Below are 26,199 nucleotides of genomic sequence, written 5' to 3'. Positions count from 1 at the left end.
AAGAAAAAAGAGGAGAAGAAAGAATAGAGGAGATCTTATCCTCTATTCTTTCTTCTCCTCTTATTTTTCTTCTTCTTCCTCTTTTTTTATCGGGAACGAGGGTCGTCGAGGGACATAGATGTAGTGTCGTCGTTGTCGATATATACCCCCTCCCGATAGCTTACTATGATTAGGTAGCTAGTTCTACGTTTGGCACTAATATATCCATCTGTCATGTTTGAATAATAATTGCCATGTTGTAAATATTTGTAGAAACTATGGACACCGCCCTAGACGAAGCAACAAAAGAAGCGTTGTTGAGGGACATAATCGCAGAAGGAAGTGATGCCATCTCGTTGTTTCTCAACGAAACCGATGGTCTGGAAGGAGAGGGTGAACAAGCTGGCTACGGTGACCTAATGCCGGTGCAAGAAGAAGAACATGAGGACGGCTCCGGTGACCCAATGCCGGTGCAAGAAGGAGACCGTGATGACGGCTCCGGTGACCGAACCGAGTCCGGCCAGGTATATATTAGTTAAGCCTATGCTGACTAGCTGATTGATGCATTCATTGTTTTGGTATGTACACATATTAATTAAGTCTTTGTTCTTTTTTCTAGCCCTCCGAATCGAGCACAACTTCGGTAAAGAGACGAGGCCCGAAGAAAAAGTTGAGCTCGGATGAAAATTTTGAGATCATAGCAATCGCACCCGACGGCCAACCTATTGAACCCCTCCGGACAAAGAGCGCATTTGTTGCTCAGTGCGGGGTTCTGCTTAGGGACAAGATCCCGATAAGCATCCAGCAATGGTTTAAGCCGGCTACAGAAGACCCTGAGGTGTCTTATGTCAATGATATGCAGAAAAATGATCTTTGGACTGAGCTGAAGTCAAATTTCACCCTACTGCATGAGGATAATCCAGAGAACCCAGTTAAAGAGAAATTAATCAAGTCTTTTGCTCTGAAGAGGATGGCAGAACTATTCAGGAGGTGGAAGAAAGAGCTGAATAAGTTTGTCGAAAATAATTAGACACCAGAATTCAAGGGCAGATATGAGAAGATCAGAGATCACTGGCCCGCATTTGTGGCCCACAAGACATCAGAAAAGAGTAAGAAGATGTCGGCGACAAACAAGCAAAATGCTGCGAAGAAGAAGCTTCACCATCGCACGGGGTCAGGTGGCTACCTCGTAGCCCGGCCTAAGTGGTCCAAGACTGAGAATGATCTGGTTCATAAAGGGATCGAACCAGAGACAATTAACTGGCCAGACCGTTGCCGGACTTGGTTCTTCGGGGCTGGCGGAACACTGGACCCTGTAACAGGGAAGTGCATTTGGACGAACGATCAAATGGACATACCAGTCAGTAAGCTTAAGCAGTATATCGAAGCAGCGCATGAAGGGACGTTCTTTCCAGACAGAGAGAACGACGAGCTCACAATGGCCCTCGGGAATCCTGAGCACCCTGGACGGACACGAGGCACGCCAGGCTCCATTCCATGGAAGGTTGGGTTTCCGGACGCAGGCGGTTACAAATCCCATGAGAGGAGGAAAAAAGTGCAGCAGACCCAAATACAGGCGCTGCAAGCAAGGGTAGACGCGATAGAGGAACGAGAAGCAAATCGCAGCTAACGTACTGCCGAAGCCTCCCCCGAAGCTACCCCGCCATCTCAACGCAGAAGCAACGTGGCTTCCACCGAGCTGCTTCAGCTGGAGCATGCCTTGACGGCTCCTGCCAGCTATCCCGTGGATGCTATAACGGAGTCTCAAAATTGCCACCTTATGACGCAATGGATGAATTTGAAGGTCAAGGCGGCTGTTGGCTCTGTTTATCCTACTGAAACCGGCGCAACTTTTCACTGCCGGCCGATTCCAGAAGGATATGCTAGGGTGATGGTGGATGAGATAACGGAGGGATTTGAGGACCTCCAGCTTGACCACCCTACCGGTGAAGGGGAGACTCGGCTGGGGTCTGCTCTGAAGACTCCATGCCTATGGCGGAAGGAGCTCATCAACCTTCCGAACTGGACGCCACCGCCTCCTCCTCCTCTTCCGGCGAGTCAGGGCACTCCGCCTCCACTGCCTCCTCCTCCGGCGAGTGACGATCAGGGCCCTCGGCCGGCTCCTTCTCCGGCGCGTGGCGGCACTCCGCCTCCTTCTCCGCCTGCGCCGACGCGCCCGAGCAGCCAGCCTCCTCCTTCTCCGCCTCGTCAGCAAGGGCGGAAGAGACCTGCCGCCACTCCAGCTGCTCCGGCGCATCGTAGTCCTTCTCCTCTGCCGCTTAAGCAAGTAAAGAAGACAACCGCTCCGTCTGCTCGGTCGGCGTCTAGCAGTACAACCAGAGGCGGGAGGACATACAGATTTGGTCCTTCTCTGAAGACTCCAGAGAAGTTACCATATGAGAGGACCCTGGAGGAGAACGCCGAGTTCGCGCGAGAAGAAGTGAGGAACTTCTTTGAAGGGGTGAAAGCAAAGAAACATCCACCTCCGGAGGAGAAGGTAGATCGGGTGAAAGTGAAGCGCACTCTGGCTGCCCTGACAAAACCACCGAAGTCTGATCCGCCGAAAGGAAACTATGACCGCATTATTGGAAAGGAATTTGCCGAAGCGGAGCGGTCAGGAAGTACTGTCAGTGATCAAAGGCTGAAAGAACGACGAGCTGGGAAACAAATTGCCCAGCTCGGCGAACAAACGAAGCAATCGTGCCCCCCGCTCAAGGTGCCTAGCCACAACGTCGATAATGATCCGAGGATGGTACCCGGTTATAGCAATCTTGCAGATTACCTGCCCAACGAAGTACATTATGAACCCATGGAGGTGCAGATACAAAGATACGAGTACGGGAAGCCTCTCGTCAAAGATGAAAGATCTCTATCAACGATGATGCGAAGATTGCATGATTGGTACTTGAAAATCTGCAGAGACTCTTGGGGGGAGGAGTACTTTGTATGTGAAAGTTAAAAAGGAGCATGACCTCGTTGGAATTGATCTGTTGCCTGTTCCATTTGAGGAGTTCTATCAGTTTTTCAATCAATTGGCCCTCGATAAAACAACGGTCGCCTGCTACTGTCTGTAAGTAGTACTACTTCTGTCATTAAGTTTCTCTATATAGCATAGCTCTTTCATTGCATGTATTTATAATCATCCTCACTATATTATGCAGATTGAAGATCGCCGAATTGAAGAAAAGACAAGTCGGTGATATTGGGTTCATTAACACATATCTCATAGATGCAACTCAGGTTAAACTTCATGCCACAGCTACCGAGGCCAACTTGCTATGATCGTTCGTAATAAATCAAAACAAAGATATAATACTCTTTCCTTACAACTTCAGGTGAGTGTTACTGTCTTGTGCGTATTCGGTTTCCCTTATATATTAGTCAAGGTTATAGTAATGTAATTCATGAGTTATGTATGTGTGTGCAGTTTCCACTATATTCTCCTAGAGATTAAGCTTGAGCAGGGAGTAGTAACCGTCTTGGACTCTAAACGAAAAGATCCCAAGGAGTATGCGGACATGACTGAAATCCTCAAGAAGTAAGTTAAATCGATCATTATCCACCATATCAGCAACTTTGTTCATTTCCTGATATCAAGTAATTGTTTTCTTTGTCCGGCAGGGTTTGGAGAAAATTCACCAAAACAGTTTCGGGACTGCCGAAGGAGCTGGAATTTAGACACCCGAAAGTAAGTACTATAGTAGCATGTTCCACGCATCTCCTAGTGATTCAAGCGCTAGTTTCATCAATACCATTTAGCATTCTTGCTTATCAGTTTGATTGACCTCTATTTCTTGTAAAGTGGTTGTGGTTGTGGCAGGAACAAGGGAATGATTTCTGTGGATACTACATCTGCGAGTCCATCCGCCACACGACCTGTGAGCGGGGCGGGTACTCTAACGAACAATATGAAGTACGTAAATAACAACATTCACAATTTTATTTTATTACCATCATTTGTGTTGAGTTTCATTCATTTATATATATATATATATATATGAATTGACCCCCTTCTTCAAATTAGATGTTTCGGAAGCGGGATGAACTCCTAGCACCAGCTCGCTTGCGAGCAATTCAAGAGGAATTGGCGGCATTCTTTCTTGACCACGTGATCCCTGAAGACGGAGAATTCTATGTGGACCCTGAGTCCGTATGATTATATTTGTAAGAGATAATTATTGTATATATGTAGCCGGTAGTGTCAGATAGATATACGAGAACTTGTTGTTCGACCAATCTCTCGGAGAAGGAGAGGTGGTCGATATCACTTCTCTCTGTATATATGCATATATGTTCATGACGATCTTCTGTTTCCTTCGTTTGCTTACTAGCTAGCTAGCGTGTCTAGTCCTCTCTATACGTATTTATAGTACGTAGCGTCGACCAAGCACGGACATAACAGAGGACACTTCTCTCTATTAATTATAACTAGCTAACACAATATATGAAACACCTAAATTAACCCCCCAAAACCCCCAAACCCCCCCCCTTCAAAAAAAAACAAAAACCCCAGCCACAGAAGTGCTGACGCGTGGATGCCTATTGGTCCCGGTTGGTGCCACCAACCGGGACCAAAGGGTCTCCTGACTGGGCTCTGCGCACTGCCCACGTGGAGGGCCTTTAGTCCCGGTTCTGGATTGAACCGGGACTAAAGGGGGGAGGTATTAGTACCGACACTTTAGTCCCGGTTCCGGAACCGGGACTAAAGGCCCTTACGAACCGGGACTATAGGCCCTTTTTCTACCAGTGCTATTAGCATGAGTGAAACACAAAGATGATTATTCTTAAATGGAAAATATCGTTTAGTAGGCACATGAAGTAGATAGCGAAAATTTCAGAAATGTTTGCAAAACAGATTGTGGGAATGGTGCACATCACAACAAAAACTCTGAGATGGGACCACACTTTCTCCCTCCTCTAGTTAATTGTATCACAATCTTCTCAAATTTCCATCAAGTTACAGGACATGAGACTACCAAAGAGTGAATCAGAAATGCTTTGCAGTCAATCTACTACCAAGGACATGGCCTGGCTGCCAGGTGGATTTGGAGAGAGAAGGGATGAACGAATACGTCAAGGTCTGACACCATGTCCGAGAGAATTTTTGCATGGTAGAATGGGTAGAAATGCCGAAAGAATATGGCTACCACCAAGCTGCAGATGATGGCCTTTCTTGGATAAGAATTGGTACTCCTAGTGAATGTTGGTATTAGCAATAGCAAAAAAGTTGAATGCTTTCTTTCTTGGGGATGTGGTTGGTGTTCCTCTTACTACCATTTCCCCCTTCTTTAGGGGGGGGGGGGGGGGGGGTCGTCTTATATGTCGTACAAGTTATAATAGTTGTTTATCCATTGGTACTGTTGTAGAGAGATTTGCAGTGCAAATTGTATTTGTTGTAGTGTCTGCAAGGATGTACCTAAAATACCCCATAAAGTACAATCAGAAATCAGGGCCATATAACACATTTTCAGGGTGTACCATAAATTTGGTTCAATGGCCCTACAGTTCAAAAGGCTAATTACGAAAAATATTTTTTTCTGTTAGAAAAACATTGTCCATAGTTCTTTGGAAACAAGAAAACCCATTACAGTAGTCCACAATATTTGCTATTCAATAATTGCATTACAGTAAATAATCTAACTGTTTCAACATGTTCTGTGAAAGTTACTGGGAGTAATGAATAAATAGGCCACTCACTTGATATTTTAATACCAATATTAACTAGGAGTAGTAACTGAGGGTTATGCTGCAAATGGGGCCTTTGATCATTTGAGGTTATCCTGCACGGGCATCCCGGAATTGCAGCATGTGGAAGATAAGAGACACACTGAAGGCTTTTTTGAGGAGAACTATGGAAGATTCATTCCATGTGTCTGCTCGTACTATTGTTTCTGAGCATGGAAATGCCAAAGATTAGGCGTGGAAGTTTCTCCAACATAGGATTATTTTTTCAACCAAAACATAGGTTCTCGAGATGGAGTTATATAGTAATGGGCAATAAGAATATTGATGAAATGATTTCACTGGGACGGAACTATATTGCAACGCAGGCTGCCTAGCAGATGAACTTGTATTGCATTACCGTGGCTTGGTTACATACCGTTCGCAACACTTGGGTCACTACATACTGCATTGTTCAGTAATTGTGACAAGGCCAGACAAATATGTAGTACTCCTACTTTCCAACTAGCACAACATACAAGAACGTCTAGTAATAAACCATTTCCTCTTATCTACTATGAAGTTTGAGGCCGCCTGTCATTTTTTTTGGAAAAGGAGGCGTGCCCCCGGCCTCTGCATCTGAACGATGCATGCAGCCATATTATTAAAAGTCTTAAAAAACAAATAGTATCCAAAGTATTACAGCTCACAAAAGGAGCAGGATGACAAAGCAATAAAAGACCTCAAGATTACAACCGATGATGATAACAGGACTAGAGACCTAAACTCCTATCCTATTAAGCGACCGCCATCCAAATCGGTTGAATATAACCCATGCTACCATCTCCTATTGGTTGCACCCAGTAACCAGCGGCTCCCTGGATTCCATAGGAGTGAGTAAGGACCACGTACGGATCCATGCAGTAGCTCTGAAGATAACCTGCAATAAGTTTAAAAATTGTTGCCTGTTAAAGATCATATCGTTCCTGCAGTTCCATATAGCCCACAAAAAAGCACATATTCCAACTCGAATATGAGTCGCAGTATTGCGATCCACCCCATCTAACCATGTCCCGAACAACGATTCAATGTTAGTTGGAGGGGCAATGTTGAAAGCTATATGAATAGTGCGCCATAAAAGTTTAGCCAAAGGACAATCGATGAAAAGGTGTTGTAGTGTTTCATTATTATCACAAAAACAACATCGTGAGCTGCCTACCCAATGTCGTTTTAACAGATTGTCTTTGGTGAGAATCACTTGTTTATGTACGAACCACATGAAAATTTTGGTACGCAAGGGGACCTTAACTTTCCAGATATGAATGGATCTCGGGAGGAGGCCAGAGTTAATTAGGTGCAAGTAAAATGATTTGACCGTGAATGAGCCATTCTTGGTCATTGTCCAATGTAATGAATCCGATTGGTCGGTTAATTGTACATCCATCACTCTCCGTATCAGATTATCCATGAATTCCATCTCTCCCCAACCGAAGATCGCCTAAACTGAATATTTAAAGGTACCGATTGTAATATCGAAGATTACGTTGGACAATATTATATAGATTTGGATATTGAACGGCTAAGGGCATCTCCCTTAACCATGTATCCTTCCATAATCGTGTTGACATCCCATTGCCAATAGTGAATTTGGTTCTACGAAAGAATAGGTCTTTAATTCTCATTAGGCCCTTCCAGAAAGAAAGGCGAATCGGATGACCTCGCGTTAACTTGTGCTAGAGTTTTGGACTGTAGATATTTGTTTCGTAAAATTTGTGCCCACATCCGGTCGTTCTCTACCGAAAGCCTAAAAAGTCATTTGCTTAAAAGACATTTATTCCTGATCTCCAGGTTCTCAATGCCGAGACCCCCCTGATCCTTAGTGTCGGAGTAATTGGACATGGATACCCCGAAGGCGGCGAGACAATAAATCAAGACATCGGGGCTAGCAAAGCCCCTCAGTCCGACTGCCCGGCCGCTCCTACCGGCTCCCCGTCCGACTACTCTGCCCGGCCGGCTGCCGACTGCCGGCTGCCAACTACGCCAACCAGCCGGCTGCCGACTGCGCCAACCAGCCGGCTGCCGACTGCAGCCCGACTCGACATCGACGAGACACCGACGAGACGGATGTATCCGAGCACTATTCATGTGTCATCTCAGCCATCATGTATAGTGTCACTTGTCCCTGGCACTATTTATGAAGTGATCGAGGGGACAAGAATGACACCCACCATGCCTAGCCCATGCCACTACCTAGCTTACATCCTAAGCTACCTCACACTATAAAAGGAGGCACACATCCATCCACCCAGGGGATGGACTCTCACGCACACACACACACAAGCAACTAGCTAGCAAGCTAGCTAGCTATCCATCCATCCATCCACATGAGCACACATGCTCACGCCATGAGCATGGCCAGCCACTAGCATGCCTCATATAGGCATATACAAAGCCAGATGCCTATGGCACTGAGCTCAGATACAGCTCCAGGAGCACTCTGTATCAGATATACCAGATATACTCAGACGTGCAGGAGTAGGGGCATTATCTCTCCAGAGAGCCTCGAACCTGGGTAAACTAGCGCGTGCTACTCGCATACCCGCTCCCGGTCCTATCAGCAGCAGTCTTACCCACACACTAAGCCCTTGTGGCATCTGTCGACTCGCAAGCCCCCCGTGAGAATACCACGACAGTTGGTGCCCACCGTGGGGCGGTACTATGCTACCGCGCTGCTGCTGGTTTCGCAGTCCGGGCGGGACCATCTTCGTCATCTCCGCCGCGACGTCGCTGTCGTCTCTCCGGTAGCGCTCGGGGGCTCGACATCGACACGCTCCCGGAGCGGCCGCGATGGGCGGCGCGTCCTTGCTGCCGGCGTCGCCATCTTCATCATCACCGCGACGTCGCCACCTCTCCGGCGCCGGTCGAGGGCTCGACGTCAGCACGCCCTCGACGCATCCGTGAGGGGCGGTCCGTCTTCGTCATCATCACTATTGCGACGCCGGCCATCCGTCCGCGCACGCACCGCGCGTGCGGTGCCTCGCTTCGGTCGGCCGCGTCAGTGCACGCGCCGCGCCACGTCGCTCACGCTTGTTCCCCTCCGCGTTGTGCCTTGCTCCGGCAGAAGCGCGCGTTTGCCACTCCATATCTCATATATGCTAGCTAGCTAGATGCTGGTCAATAGTGGTCAAGCCATTAGCCACACCACTACACAAATACTACCCCGTACATGCCCTAGACAATGGCCATGTGATGCATGTACATCCACCGTACGCTCCTCGCCGCACACGTCGTCACCGCTCATGTCCCTGCGAGTCGACGTGCTCGTGTCCTCTGCCGGGTCCGTTGCTGCCTTCGCCAGCAGCGCTGCTGCGCGCCTGTCTTCCACCCGCGCCGCCGCGCCTTGCACGCCCGCAGGCCTCTGCGCTCATCACCAACCACGCGCCCAGCCCCGTGCTGCTGCCTGCGGCAGCGCTCCACCGCTCGCGCCCGTCGTCGGCTCCCTGCACTGGCACTGCTCCTCGCCGCCGCGCCCGCGCCTGCCTGCTGCTTCGCCCGTCTCCGCACCAGCGCCGGCCCTGATCCTCCACCTCCCGCGCTGCTATGCCAGGCTTCGAAGCCACTGGCCGGCTGCTCCCCTCCGCCTCGCGGTCGCCTTCGCCTGCGCCCGGCCCTCGCCTCCGTCCGCTCCGCACACAGCGCCGGCTTCGCCTCCGCTCCGGCCGGCTCCTGCGCTCGCCGGCTTCCCGCAACCCGGCTGGCCGGCTCCCGTGCGCCGGCTTCCCCGGCATCCCGGACTCCTCCGTCCGTGTCGCCCTTGGCCGACTGCTGCTCCGCACCTGCATCGCGCCACGCACCCGGACGGCCGGCTCCGCCGCGCACCTGGACGGCCGGCTCCGCCCCGCACCCGGCTTCCCCCTGCTGCTGGCTGCTGCGCTCCAGGTCCAGCCACCTGTGCGGCCGAAGTGCCCAGAACAGAGAAAGAAAGAAAGAAGAGAGGCGGCTGAGACAAAGAAAAAGGGGCCATCTGCCCGATGGCTGGCTGAGAAAAAAAAAAGAAACGCGCCGACTGCCCGAGATCCGGCTAAAAAGTCAAGGGCCGACTGCCCACACCCGGCTGGTCAAGCTGGATATAAAAAAAGAGAGGAGAGAGAGAGGAGTCGGCTGGGAGAAAGAGAAGAAAAGAAATACCCGTCCGGATGACCCGTCCGCCTGCTTCGCCACTCGGACGATCAGACGCGACCAGCGCTGCCGGCTATGCCAAGCCGGCTGGACAGCCTCCTGCTCCGACGACACACCCAGCGGGTGCGCTGACGCGTCCCCGCGAAGAAAGAAAAGACAAAGTAGTTGCCGGTAGATCCGGCCCGACTGCTCAGCAGTCGGCCCGAATCTCGGGGGCTACACCCAGCGGGTGCGCTGACGCGCCCCCGCGAAGAAAGAAAAGACAAAGTAGTTACCGGGAGATCCGGCCCGACTGCTCAGCAGTCGGCCCAGATCTCGGGGACTACACCCAGCGGGTGCGCTGACGCGCCCCCGCGAAGAAGAAAACGAAGTAGTTGCCGGAAGATCCGGCCCAACTGCTCAGCAGTCGACCCGAATCTCGGGGGCTACATCCAGCAGGTGCGCTGACGCGCCCCCGCGAAGATTGCAGACAAGAGAAGAGTTTTGTCCGGCTGTCGGCAGCCGGCAGAAAAAAAAAGGGCGCTGCAAGACGCCTCGCCGCCTGGCCGATCGAGCCTGACCGGCCGGGACCCCCCTTCGAGCACCCGGAGGCTCGAAGGCTTCACCCAGCGGGTGCGCCGACGCGCTCCGCGAGCGCCGAGTCGCGCCGGCTGTCTTCGACGACCGCGACTACACGAAAATCAATGTGAACTCCTCACCCGCATATGTTTTGCACCACGCAAGCATGGATAACTATGAGCGATGCTCGGGGGCTGTCTCCGCATTTTATTACAGTAGCATCACTGTTCGCCCCGGCGCCAGCCAGAGTTGGCCCGGGGGCTGGCCGCTTGGCCTGAGACGTTAGTTCCCGCAGACGGCTTAGTACCGTGCGCGGTACCAAAGGCCCACTCTTAGTCACAGACCGCAGAGCGGCTGTCCGACTAGCAAGAGTGAACGCTGAAGGCCACCCACGCGAAAAACGCCCGGGAAGAAAAACGTTCGGGCGACCCGACCATTTCCTTTACAAGTATCTACTCGGTTGAATCTGCTCCCAGACTCTGAGTACTGTACACTCCACTTCGCGGCCCACTCTCAGCCACAGACTGCAGAGCGGTTGTCCGGCAAGCAAGAGCACAAGCCAAAAAGTGGAGGGAACATGAAAAAGATTGAAGGGGACTCGGACGAAACCGAGTCGGCACCCTCCGCATAAAACTTGCAATGCTAAAAGCAAACATATGATATATCTGCGTGGACTAACTTTTTCTTTTTCATGATCATTTCCATGAACACTCGCCAAAAAAACCTCCGCCCAACTTTGCCAAGTTGCCCGGAGGCTTGGGGGCTACTGTCGGAGTAATTGGACACGGATACCCCGAAGGCGGCGAGACAATAAATCAAGACATCGGGGCTAGCAAAGCCCCTCAGTTCGACTACCCGGACGCTCCTGCCGGCTCCCCGTCCGACTGCTCTGCCCGGCCGGCTGCCGACTGCCGGCTGCCGACTACGCCAACCAGCCGGCTGCCGACTGCACCAACCAGCCGGCTGCCAACTGTAGCCCGACTCGACATCGACGAGACACCGACGAGACGGATGTACCCGAGCACTATTCATGTGTCATCTCAGCCATCATGTATAGTGTCACTTGTCCCCTAGCACTATTTATGAAGTGACCCAGGGGACAAGGATGACACCCACCATGCCTAGCCCATGCCACTACCTAGCTTACATCCTAAGCTACCTCACACTATAAAAGGAGGCACACATCCATCCATCCAGTGGATGGACTCTCGCAGACACACACACACAAGCAACTAGCTAGCAAGCTAGCTAGCTATCCATCCATCCATCCACATGAGCACACATGCTTACGGCCATGAGCATGGCCGGCCACTAGCATGCCTCATATAGGCATATACAAAGCCAGATGCCTATGGCACTGAGCTCAGATACAGCTCCAGGAGCACTCTGTACCAGATATACCAGATATACTCAGACATGCAGGAGTAGGGGCATTATCTCTCCAGAGAGCCTCGAATCTGGGTAAACTAGCGCGTGCTACTCGCATACCCGCTCCCGGTCCTATCAGCAGCAGTCTTACCCACACACTAAACCCTTGTGGCATCTATCGACTCGCAAGCCCCCCGTGAGAATACCACGACACTTAGGTCGACATAATATATCCCAGCGAGCTAAGCGGTATTTCTTCTTGGCCTCATCAGACTGCCAGAAGAATCGAGATCGGAAGAAGTCTAGTCTCCTTCGTACCCCTTTAGGTACCTCAAAAAAGGAGAGCAGAAACATCGGCATACTTGTCAGGACAGAGTTAATGAGTACTAGTCGACCATCGTAGGACATTAACTTGCCTTTCCAACAACTTAGCTTCTTTTCAATTCGATCCTCGATGCACTTCCACTCCTTAATGGATAATTTCCGATGATGAATAGGTATGCCCAAATAGCTAAAAGGCATCGACCCTAGTTCACAACCGAACAAATTTTTGTAAGTATCTTGCTCATCTTTGGCCCTACCAAAGCAAAATAACTCACTTTTGTTAAAGTTTATTTTTAGTCCCGATAATTGCCCGAAGAGACATAAAACCAATTTCATATTCCGAGCTTTTGCAACATCATGCTCCATGAATATAATAGTGTCGTCTGCGTATTGTAGAATCGATACTCCACCATCCACCAGATGGGGAACTAAACCATCTACTAGGCCATTCTCCTTAGCCCTGTGAATAAGCACGGTCAACATATCTGCCACTATATTAAACAAGAGCGGAGACATCGAATCCCCTTGCCTCAACCCTTTGTGCGTATGAAAATAGTGGCCTATATCATCGTTAACCTTAATACCGACACTATCTTTTTGGACAAGAGAATCCACTTGGCTCCTCCAAGCTTCAGAAAAACCTTTCATGTGCATAGCTTGCTGAAGAAACGTCCATTTCACTTTATCATAAGCCTTTTCGAAATCCACTTTAAAGATAACCCCATCTAGTTTCTTTGAATGGAGTTCGTGGATCGTTTCATGTAGAACCACTACCCCTTCTAGGATGTGTCTACCAGGCATGAAGGCCGTCTGACTCTCTTGAACCACAGATTGGGCGATCTGCGTCAGCCGATTTGTCCCCACCTTCGTGAATATCTTGAAACTCATGTTTAAGAGACATATCGGCCTAAGCTGCTCGATACGAATCGCCCCTCCTTTCTTTGGTAATAGAGTAACCGTACCAAAGTTTATATGGAACAGTTCTAGATGCCCATTAAACAAATCGTGGAACATAGGCATCAGGTCATCTTTAATGATATGCCAACATTTCTTATAAAACTCCGCAGGAAACCCGTCTGGTCCCGGTGCTTTATTCGGTTTCATTTGTGTTATGGCATCCAGAACTTCCTTTTCAGTGAAAGGCGCAGTTAGGAACTCATTATGTTCTGTCATGAGCTGAGGAATATCTCCAGTGTCAGACTCATTCATGGACACCGTGCTCTCTGCCGGTGGCCCGAATAATTGTTTATAGTAATTGGAGATATATAGTTTAAGGTTTTCATGTCCTACAATGGTTCCTTCATCCTGCTTGAGCTGAATTATTTTCTTCTTTCTATGTTTGCCATTTGCAATCATATGAAAGAATTGTGTATTATCGTCTCCATGAACAACCATGAGAGTCTTAGCCCGCAATTCCCATTTGAGTTCCTCTTCTCTCATAAGGACTCGTAGGCTTTGTTCCGCTTCAGATTTCATGGCCTGTTCATTTACGTCTAGCAGTGTACCCTCTGCTTTAATGTCCAGGGAATCAATTAATTGAAGGAGCCTTTCTTTCTCCTTTTTGTAAATGCCACTCTCGTTCCTTGCCCAACCCCTAAGAAATTTTCTTAGATGACGGATCTTGTTCTGCCATATCTCCATGCTTGTTTGTCCAGCAATAGGCTTTGACCATTCACGTGCAATGATGGCCAAAAAGTTTTCTTTTTCAAACCAGCTTAGTTCGAAAGAGAACAAATTCTTATTACCGGTATGTTTTGCCTCTCCCGAGTCCACGAATAACGGTGTGTGGTCTGAGACTGCCCTCTGCATCGCATGAACCGACACCAATGGGTATTTCTGTTCCCATTCAATACTAGCCAGAACCCGATCCAACTTCTCATAAGTCGGAATAGGTAGCGAATTAGCCCAAGTGTATTGTCTTCCAGTAAGCTCAATCTCCCTCAAATTGAGGCTTTCGATGATCATATTAAACATAAGGGACCATCGCCCATCGAAGTTATCGTTGTTCTTCTCATCTCGCCTCCGTATAATATTAAAATCTCCACCAACTAAGATGGGAAGATTTTCATCTCCACATATCCTGACTAAGTCAGCTAGGAAATCTGGTTTGAGTTCGGGTTGGGCTGCTCCATACACCGCAACAAGCGACCAACGGAAGCCATCTAACTTTGATCTCACCCGAAACATAACCGCAAAATCTCCCCTGACCACATTTAGCACCTCAAGTGTTTCACATCTAACCCCTAGTAATATCCCACCGGATCTTCCTCTAGAGGGTAGACAGTGCCAGTCAAAATCAATTCCACAAGACAGAGTTCCGAGGAATTGTGAGGTAAAATTATCTCTACCGGTTTCGAGTAGTGCAATAAAATCGAGCTGCTGTTCTACCGATGTATCTGCAAGGAACCTTCTTTTAGCCAAGTCAGCAAGACCTCTGCTATTTCAAAAGATTCCTTTCATAGATCGTCGTGGAATTTCTTTTTAAGTTTAATCCTAGTACTCCTCCGAACAGCCGAAGTCGGATAAATCTTCCTTCTCCAGGACCGTTTGGGTTTACCCTCTATATTTAACGCATCTACGTCAACAGGGTGACTGGGGATACAATCTGCCGCCGGCATAAGCTCTACACTGTCCTCAGTGTCCGAACCTAGTAGGTCCCCATCGACCTCCGAGGGTGGCATTAGATTATCACATAAATTTTGTATAGCCGAAATTCCTAATTGATTCACTTCATCATTATTCATTGGTTTAACCGCCGCCAAATTTCGAATAATATCAGAGGCCCGTTCTGTTTCTAAGTCTAAAAGGTCGTTAATCGATTTCGCAATTTCCTTTGCGTTCGATCCCAAAGAAACTCCTATGTTGTTGGCTTTATCTAAAATATCATGCTCTGAAAAATGTAAAATGGAAGAACTCTTATTTACCGACATACCTGTAGTTGCCTCGACATCTCGAAGTTTGGCCGCTCTCATGGCACGCCCCAACTGCAGGTCGTCCGCGTCTGGTTGATCTTGGATCCGGTCACTGACACGCCTGCCAGCCATCACCGGATCTTTGATCCCACCAAAAGCGATAATCTCGTCCATAGTCCTCTCCCGAGCAGGAACTCCTGTAGTGGCACGCACACCCATCGAGGTTGGTGTAGAGATGCGCGCGGGAGGAGCACCACCGTTCAGCACCGGCGAAGGAAGAGGTTGCGGAGCCTCCTGCTCAGCTGCCCTCATGTGGCCGTCGACGCAAACTGGAGTCACCGTGGTTGGGGTGAAGGCCTCCTGCCCACGTCCCTGACCCAACCCGGTACCCTGCCCATAGTTCTTCGGCGAGATTGGAGCCTCTCCCAACCCGGTTCCTTGCCCATGGTCTTTCGGCGAGGCGCTTTGTGCATTGACCAAAAGGGCGCCCCGGCCTCCCAGATCCCGAACTCGCCCGCTAGAGCAGCTAGGAACCGATGCAGCTGGCAGCACCTTTCCCGACTGCTCCAACGGGGTGGCATCACGACGAGGAGATGTTGCGGGAGATATGATATCCTCCGGCCGGCCCCTCCCATCGGATTCAATCGGTTGCAATGTCACCACGGCAGCCTCCAACAGCGACGGCAATTGTGACTCCATCGGATCATCCGCCTCTACCCTCATGCTCCACAAGCGACTAGGAGCCGAATGAGCATCAAAAGAGCCAAAACACAAAGTATTCGTCGGTGTTCCAGCTATCGACGGCCCCTTAGCCGCCTTATCAGACTTATGAGGCTGCGGAGTGTGTTTCTTGGCCGAGCCCCTAGATGTGTCCTCAGATTCCTTGTTCTGGTTATCCGGTGCTCGATCTCCATCAGATGTATCCATGTCCTGATGCTCGTAAGTCCCATCATCTACTGGTGTGTCCTCAATCTCAAGTTCTAGCCTATATGTAATTCCCTCATGAGTCCATGGAACCATATCGGGTAACAAGTCAATACTGATGACACTGACCATCAACCTCGCCACACCATTAGCACGCGTGAAGGGCATATCAACCTTCTCCGTCTTACCAATCAGAGACCCCAAACTCCAAGTGACGAGAAAATGATTTAACGGCTTAGGTGGCGCGCCCGAGAAGCGGACCCAAGCCTTTTCCAAAGGTACTCCCTGTGGTTCGTTTTGTTTCCACTCGTCAAACTCAAGAATAATGTTAATGCTAGGAACCCTGCACATGCCAAACTTAAGAATACGAAGTTGATCCTCCTTAGTTGGAAAATCTACCTTGTATATCTGGTTCTCCAGCCTAACAAGGTTCCACTGGAAATTTCCCGGTGCCAACTCACGTAGGAGCTGAATAATCTGGGCCTCTGTCATCACCCCATTAGTCACCTTAACAACTCCTGGATAAGAGCCCTCAATAGCCTGAAACGACGATGTTACTTCCGGAGACTCGAAAAACATTAGCTCTTTGCAATAAACTCCGTATATGGTGACTACTGGTTTGGGTCCAGACAACAAAGGACATTCACCGATTTCATGTTTAGCCTTCTGACAGTAATCGCATAACTCCGTAGTGCAATCCGCCACGAAGTGTCCTGGCTCACCACATCTGTAACAAATCAATTTCTTCTTCTTGATTGCCCATTTGGATATCTTTTCACCCTCGGCCTTGTCAGTACCCCTGTCAGAACCACCATCTTTTGCATTGACATGCCCCGATCCGGCATTTGGCACCTTCACCGCCGCGAAGGCCCGAACCGCGTCCTTGGCGGCTGCTGGTAACACTGCGGGCGTAGCAGCCGCTGCCTCAACAGTGGTGTCGCGAGCAGGATCGGCCTGCGGTGCAGTAGGGGGTCGTGGCGGTGGCGGGCGTCGTAATTACTTGTTCATTTCTCATGAAGAACAACCCCTGTCAGAACCACCATCTTTTGCATTGACATGCCCCGATCCGGCATCTGGCACCTTCACCGCCGCGAAGGACCGAACCGCGTCCTTGGCGGCTGCTGGTAACACTGTGGGCGTAGCAGCCGCTGCCTCAACAGTGGTGTCGCGAGCAGGATCGGCCTGCGGTGGAGTAGGGGGTCGTGGTGGTGGCGGACGACGAGGCCGCCTGTCATGGTTTGGGATTTTTGTTCATCACTTCAGAATTTTTTTTGTTCATCACTTCGTAATTACTTGTTCATTTCTCATGAAGAACAAGCGTGATATGAAGTTTGAGGCCGCTTGTCATGGTTTGGGAACTTTTTGCATGAAATTAACTAACTTTGATTTGTTAGAACCTACCGAGCTTTAACTTTGGGTTCAGACGCTGAACATATAGATTCCATACAAGTATAAAACGGATGATGATGGATTCATCTTCAGCGCACCCCATAGCAAATACCACAAACATGGTGGTGTGTGCGTCTTTCTTTTTGTTCTTTTTTACCCTTTTCCATAGCTGCACTCGCTATCCCTTATCTGATCTGGTCATTGGGTAAAGAAGCAACTATGACTCTCATTTGCATCCTGAGTCCCTACAGGTGATCCTAGGCGAAGCATCTTGTCATCTCATTCAGAGAGCATACAAGGAGAGTAGCACGCACTTGAGCATGGTTTCGCAATGTTGTAGGTAGATAGCTGTGTTCAACTCCCTGGACCAACCTAGCACACTATTTCACCACAGAAGGGGTATTTTGTTATGCTCCTATATCTTACTCATTATATGTAGGCATATAGCCACTTCTCAACAAGAGTGGCATTGTGGCAAGTAGGTGACGGGTGAAATGTGGGAGACGAGCTTAGTATTTAATTACTCCATGCCCTAAGTGGCTATTGTAGCTAGCTACATGTATGGGACGACGAAATAACTTTGGTGAACCCAACTTTGTCATGCAGAAGGACAACCATATAGCTAGGATACTCATGCGCGACTCCTATGGTCAACCAATCGGCACAACAAGAACCAGCAGCATGTTGAAGATACAAACAGGCCGGCTATAAAATTTCCACGTATACTTTACATGAGAGTTTATTCCAGTTTCAAGCATGTAAGACACTGTGAACCTCATTTAGTTTTTGTGACACCTTGAAACACAGTTTTAACACAGCAATTCAGCAATCACAAGTAGGGCCTTTATTTGTACGCCCGTCAAAGTTATTTCCATGCCATCAAAACTGGGATGTTTTTCCATAAACATTCCTGGTTGCAAATGCTTTGGGTATCGATCAGATGAATGGTAAAATAGTTTGCCCCTCCATAAATGATACTCCCTCCATTCCATAATGTAGTGCTTCCTCTATCCCCGTACTTCAACTTTGACCGTAAATTTAACTACCAAGACCGATTGCAGCAGGAGCAAAAATTATATCCACTGGTAGAAAAAGGGCATGTAGTCCTGGTTCGTAAGGGCCTTTTGTCCCGGTTCTGGAACCGGGACGGTCGGTACTAATACCTCCCCCCTCAAACCAGAACCGGGACAGATGGGCATCCACGTGGCCGCTGCCGGCAGCCCAGGCAGGGGGGCTTTTGGTCCCGGTTGATGACATAAACCGGGACCAAAAGGCTTCCACGCGTCAGCAGCTGGCTGGAGCTGAGGTTTTTCTTTTTAAAAAAAAAAGTGGCTGTTTTAGGGGTTTAGGGGGTTATTTTTAGGTTGTTATTAGCTAGCTAATAGAGAGAAGTGTCCTCTCTTATATCTTCATCCTTGGTTTACCAACGCTAGCTACTGCTATGTTCATTTCACCCGCAGATATATAATAACTCATGCATGCTCGCATCATACATCATCTTATATAATAACAAGTCCTACTAATCAAGCATCATCATACAACTTCTACTCGTTATTAATAATAAGTCATACGATCATCATCCTCATAGTCATCGAACCCAACCCTACATAATTGTTCTTAGCACATGATCATCAGTATCAGGTAGAACCTAAACACACTTAAGGTAAAATAGCATAAAACAATATAGACCTTGACTCTCTATTATGAAGAATGGAGATCATCCTGTCTCCAATTCTTGCGCCTCGCTTCCTTTTGCTTTCAAGAAGCTCCTTACGACTGTCCATACATTTTTTCCATCCTTTGATTTTCATGTCTCAACTTCTTTTAGAAATCTCGTATGGACAGTTGAGATTCGTAGGATGACCTGGATATATGTTCAAAACACGAAGGCTGCCGCCATTCTGATACATCAAATGAGGCACACAATCCTCTGGGATTCTCTGTTGAAAAACATAGTAATAACTTCGTAGTTAGCAATGATGTACTAGTTTTAGAAGTATGCAAAAAGATGCATGGATGTCGTAATAGTAAAAAATCTTACCAGGGTATCTCCATAGTAGTTACCGTAGTTCAACACGTGCACTAGTGGCACGTATTGACCATAATGTTGAGGAGTTCGATTGTAGATATTGTAATTCTCAAGATCATTACAAAATCCAACCAGATGAGTTTTCTCCTTGTAAGTTAACTCAGAGCCATCGGTGTAGTAAGTTCTATCTACCATCTTCTGCACATTCTTTGATACTTCAAAATAAGCTGTCAATGGAAATAAGCTGTCAACTATTTTGAAATGAACAATATAAATTAGTTAATAATTAACTATGTTTGAGAAACTCACATAGCGGTAGAACTGGAGGCGTATCAACAAGGACCCAAATGTCCATATTGTCTTGCTCGATTTCAGGATCACCAAGATCCATGGTGACAAGCATACCCTCATCAAAACCATACAATTTGCAAAATGCTTCCCAATTTTTGCAACCAAAATGGGTTACGCTCTCAGCATTATACAACTTTACTTCAAAATCCACATCATGATGGATCCTTAGGTGAATTTTCTTCGTTTCAAAATTTTCATGGTCTTCAAAATCCATCCTCTCCAAGACATAGCGTCTTGCATGGCATGGGATAAACTATACTCGAATTGTAAAAGATGAAAATTACACGTTGAAATAGTTGAAGTCATGCTTAATTATGAAAAAAAACACTTGTCGTCGTTGCGTACCGTTTCAACTTCGAAGGTCTCCTCGAGCTTAATGTTGAAGCGCCGACCATCGTCCAGGTGAGGCTTGTCGCACTGACCTCGATCGTCGTGGCACCAGTCGCACTCCCCCGGGAGACTTCCGTCGTCCGATGATGACATTTCCTGTACGTTCATAATTCAAAGACTAAATTAGATCATTATTATTCAACTAATCATATGCATATGCCTTGCATAGTGCTCTCCAATTTGAGCATTCAATAAGAAAAATCAAATCGCAAAATAAAGTAGTATTCAAATTAGGATGCATTCAATTATAAGAAAAACTACATCATCTCCATGTGTCCGTACATCAAATATTATCACTAATACACGTCGAATACTATCATACATATCGCCAGTACAGCTAGAACCGTAGCACCCGACGGGTATCGGCGCGGGCGGTGGACACCCAAAGGGAAGGAACCATCACATGATCATAGCTCCAGTGAGATCCCTGAAAAACCTGCCAGGTATTCTCGAACCTGCCCTCCAACGCAACCATGTAGCGACGGACGTGCTGGTCCTCCTCGCTGACACGGTGACGTACCACCTCCACGATGTCCGGAAGCCTCGGCACCGTCACTGGCCCACGCGACCGCCACCAAACAAGGATCGGGTCAACGACGGGCTGGCTCCTCACCAAGCTACGCCCCCCGGAAGGTAGCGCCTCCCAGTACCACCCCGGTGGAGCCCAGTCCCGGACATGGCCCATCTGGTCAAGCAGGTGTCGTCCTCCGCCGACTCGACGACGAGGATGCGGGATAGGCATCGTCCACGTCGATGCGGGAATAATTGCTTTAACTAAAAAACTAAACTAGTTCTATTAATTTTCTTGCTAAAAATAAACTACTTCTATAGTAAAATAAACCAGTTTTATTAAATCAACTAGTTCAACTACTAAGCACTTACTATAAATAGAATAATGTAGTACTTTCTAAAAATAAACAAGTTTACCTAGTTCTAACTAATTCCATTAAACACTTTCTAAGTAGTACTAATTACTAAAAGTTATCGGGGAGGGGGGGTATATCGACAACGACATACCCGATAACAAAAATAAGAAGAGGAAGAAGAAGAAAAAAAGAGGAGAAGAAGAAAGGAATAGAAGAGGAAGAAGAAGAAAAAAAGAGGAGAAGAAGAAGGAATAATAGAGGAGAAGAAGAACATATACGTAAATTGACAAAGATAATTCTATGAACAAAAAAATCATAAAAATTCTATGAACAAAATTACAACAGAAAAAAATCATAAAAAATCTATGAACAAAATTACAACAGAAAAAAATCATAAAAAATCTATGAACAAAATAAAAATTCTATGAACAAAATTACAACAAAAAAATTCATAAAAATTCTATGGAAAAATTGACATATTCTTTGCATATATATGAACACACAAACTTTTGCATATGCAACAATAATATCACCAAAAAAATGTATGAACAGTAAAAAATTCTAACTTTTGCATCTAAACTATACATCTAAATTAACTACAACAATTCAATTAACTATACATCTAAACTATGCATCTAAATTAACTACAACAACTCAATTAACTCTACATCCTAAATTACACATCTAAATTAACTACACATCTAAATTAGGAAATTACGCAACGGGCCGGGGCGGCGATCGACGAGGAGGCTGGCAGGACACGGGGGCGACGGTGAGGGGCGCGGCGACGGCGACGGTGATGGGCGCGGAGACGGCGACGGTGAGGGGGCGCGGCGCGACGGGCGATGAGGAGGCAGGGGCGGCGACAGCGACGGTGAGGGGCACGGCGTCGGCGGCGAGGAGGCAGGGGGGCACGGGGCGGCGACGGCGTCTGCGGCCGCGCGGGACGCCGTCGGAGGCAAGGCGATGGCGAGGCGCAGCCTGGCGGTGTCGTCGGGCGGGGAAGAACAAACTGAATGAAAAATTTCACAAGTGCTACTTATATAGACGAAGCATTGGTCCCGGTTCGTGACAGAAACCGGGACGAATGCCCCCTGTAGTCCCGGTTGGTGCCACCAACCGGGACCAAAGGCCACTTTTCGGCAGCCCAAAGGGCGGGAAGCGGCGCCCTTTGGTCCCGATTGGTGGCACCAACCGGGACTACAGGGGGCATTCGTCCCGGTTTCTGTCACGAACCGGGACCAATTCCCCCCTTTAGTCCCGGTTGGTTCCACCAACCGGGACCAATGGCCTTGCGCTGGCGCGGTGGTGGGAGTTTAGTCCCACCTCGCTAGTTGAGAGTGACCAGCACCTGTTTATAAGCTCCGCTGCCTCTTCCCACTCAAACTCCTCTGAAATGCAGGCTTATGGGCCTAATTGGACACTGCAATGCCTGTGGGCCTACTGGGCCTGCTGCGGGCCTGAATCCTGGCCCATGGTTGGGTTTCTAGTCGTATTCAGGCCGTGCTGGCCCAGTAGGTGGCATTTTTTTTCTTTTTTCTATTTATTTTTTTGTTTCTACTTAGAACTAAATACTTATAGTTTTTTAGTGATTTCTTTTTTCTTTTAGGTGACAAAAATTATAAACTTTCTGTTAGTGCCATTAGCTTTAAAATTTGAATAGTTTAAATTTGAATTTTTTAAAATTTGTGTAAATCACTAGTTTATGAATCACTAGTTTACTAAGTTTGTGTGAAAACACTTTGTAGAATAGTTAAAATTGATTTTTGAGTCAATCTTTTTCCTGCTATTTAATAGTAGGTGGCACTTTTTTGTTTTTTTTGTTGTGTAGTGATTTATTTTTTATTTAAGGTCACAAAAATTATAAACTTTCTATTAGTGCCATTAGTTTTAAAATTTGAATAGTTCAAATTTGAATTTTTTAAAATTTGTGTGAATCACTAGTTTATGAATCACTAGTTTACTAAGTTTGTGTGAAAACACTTTGTAGAATAGTTAAAATTGATTTTTGAGTTAATCTTTTTCCTGCTATTTAATAGTAGGTGGCACTTTTTTGTTTTTTTGTTGTGTAGTGATTTCTTTTTTATTTTATGTCATAAAAATTATAAACTTTCTGTTAGTGCCATTAGTTTTAAAATTTGAATAGTTTAAATTTGAATTTTTTAAAATTTGTGTGAATCACTAGTTTATGAATAACTTTACTCAATTTGGTAATTTTAGTTAGTCATAACAAATATTATAGGCATTTTTTTCTTTTTTGCTATTTATTTTTTCATTTCTACTTAGAACTAAATACTTATAGTTTTTTAGTGATTTCTTTTTTCTTTTAGGTCACAAAAAATAAAAACTTCTCTGTTAGTGAACATAGATGCACTTATAGAGAAAATTAAACATAAATTCATAATTAATTTCTATTTATGAATTTAGGTCCAATTTCCTCTATAGGTGCATCTATTTTCACTTTGAGAGGAGCTCAACAACGTTGAGAGGGACGGGCTTATAAACAGGTGTGGGCGCCCATTCGGTTGGCGAGGTGGTACTAAACTCTGGGCAAACCCTTTAGTCCTGGTTCGTGGCATGAACTGGGACTAAAGGGGAGCCTTTGGTCCCGGTTCATGCCACGAACCGGGACTAATGGTGGTGGGCCAGGAGCCAGGCCCATTGGTTCCGCTTCGTCCCACCAACCAGGACCAAAAGGTCCAGATGAACCGGGACCAATGGCCCACGTGGCCCGGCCGGCCCCCTGGGCTCACGAACCGGGTCCAATGCCCCCATTGGTCCCGGTTCTAGACTGAACCGGGACTAATGGGCTGACCCGGCCTGGACCAAAGCCCTGTTTTCTACTAGTGATCATTGAATTCGTATTCGAAAGAAGTTTTTAATTATGTAACTTTTTCTCCCGCCACAATCGGTCTCGTACATTAAATTTATGGTCAAAGTTCGACCTCGGGAAGCGCGGGCGCACTATATTTTAGAATGGAGGGAGTATGAACTCAGTTGTTCAACAGTGTTCTTGTCTGCTAATTACAGCATCATGGCTGATAGAACGGCAGCGAGGGGGCATCTCTCTAACACGAGGATGACCTTAATTAGATATTGAATATATATATTTTTGGGAGAGAGGGACTACGACCCCAAGACTGAGTCGGTTACACGCAAGCCACACAGCCACAACCCATTTATTCAATGATGAACATCTGATCTTATCTGAAGCACCTCCGATCCCCTCCTCTCTCGGTGTTGAGTAGTGAGAGCATTTGCTCCACTCCAACCCTGGCGTCTGCGCCGCTAAGCTTGATGATTAATGGCTCGCAGGACACGAGGCCGCTGCTGATCCAAGACTAGTGAAGCCAGCGACGTCAGGTTGTTTCTGCGTGGAACTCCTGGCGACCCAAAGATGACGGATCCCATAGCACTGACTGTTGAGTCCAGGAACAGCAAGGTATTTGAGCGGAAGTGCACCTCAGGGACGTGGAAAGCCACGTTACCTCCTTCCACCATGCGGTACATTAGCACGGATGAAAAGTCGCCGGGAATGGCCACTGATGCACATGAGTGCATGGCGATGCTGCAGCTTTCATGGAAAGCTGCCATGAGGCTTACAATATAAATTTGTATGTCGAACCATAACCCCAACCCTTTTATACTTTGGTATACTCCAATATCTCATCCACTCTCTATTTATATCCTCTTCTTAGTACTCAATGTTAATGGGATTTAGAGTGGGTTCAACCTAGAGAAACAATTGGTATTTATACCACTAGGATAACTCATACCTATATAGAGTAGTCATATATTGACTCGGGTGAACCTAACTAACTTTGTCATGCAAAAAGACATTCATATATAGCTATGCACGTAACAGTCATACAACTTCTATGCTCAACAGATTCTCAGAAAAGCACATTGCATGCATGAGATAAATTCCAAAATGAAAGAACAACCTAATGATACTTTGCTGAAGATAGAAATTATACTAGGGGAAAGTTCATGGATGAACCCGGGTCCATATGAACCCACTTCAAAAAGCTCATTTTTAAATGCTAAAAAAATCTGAAAAAAGTTGCACAGGTACGTCTCCATGTTCTATGTGCGTGCATAAAGTTTCAAGAAAACAATAACTTTTTTTGTGGCCTGTGCAAAAAAGATAAAAAATTATGTCTGTGGAACGCTATTTAAAAGAACTAGAATTTGTCTTTTTTGCGGAGACAAAACAAAAAGACATTTTTCCACAAAACTTTGTGCGGCACATCGCGCACCCGTATTTGCGAACATGTATGCGTGGAAATTTTCTTTTGAATTTTTTGGCATTTTAAAACATGTTTAAAATGCATTTTTTAATGGGTTCAGGACGTGCCCCCTCTTATCCTAGGCTCTTACTACAGGAACAACACATCATGTGCTTCAACCGTTGCTCCTGTAGTCCCGTTCTCTCAGTGTTCAACAAACGAACAAGGATGTGAGCAATAACGACTCAAAGGCACTGCTCTCAGTGGCAATTTTTTCTCCCTTAACCGGCCAACATGTGGTTTATGTGGCCGTTGGTGAAAATCTTTGGGAAAAAGCCAATGAAAATCTTCCTGGTGGTCCATAACTTCCTTTCTCGTACGGATTATGACAAAAACACCCGGTTTATGACCATTTTTTCATGGTGATTATGAAAATAACATTTAATCCTGGCCCTCATCTACTCCATGCATTTTTCTTCACACTACTCCTAGTGTGCCATGTATTTTGCCTTTTCCTGACTTCATTAACATTCAACAACTAGGGTTCAACACATTCATATTCATACATCCATAACCAGGACTTGTACACAGATAGGTAAGTGCGCATAGAAAAGTATATATGGTGATATGTGCATTCTAAAACACTCAAATGATGTACACTTATGTTACAAAGTATCGATATATCTTTTTTTCTTTTCACAGTCCAATAAAGTCATTTGTTTTACAAAACTTTACGAGTTGGATTGTTCTAACATATTATATGTAGCCACTACCCCTCAATTCATTTTTATTGTATATGTGTGCACCACTGCATATGCTCATTAACACTAGGAATAGCTGACAACGATTTGTAGATGGGATTCAAGGATAAATACGACATCTAGAACACCATAAAGCGCTTTCATCTACTGCCAAAATGTATCACACTCTTGGGCATTGACACCAAGCCTAGTAACCAGAAGACATATAAATCTTCCTCGAGTACCGGTAGGAAGACAATCTGCTTGTCATAGAACTCTCAGAATAAAATTACCATACAT

This window comes from Triticum urartu, chromosome 2A (assembly GCF_056163025.1).
Source record: "Triticum urartu cultivar PI428250 chromosome 2A, HENAU_Tu73, whole genome shotgun sequence".
Classification (NCBI taxonomy): domain Eukaryota; kingdom Viridiplantae; phylum Streptophyta; class Magnoliopsida; order Poales; family Poaceae; genus Triticum; species Triticum urartu.
This window is presented reverse-complemented; position numbering follows the sequence as displayed.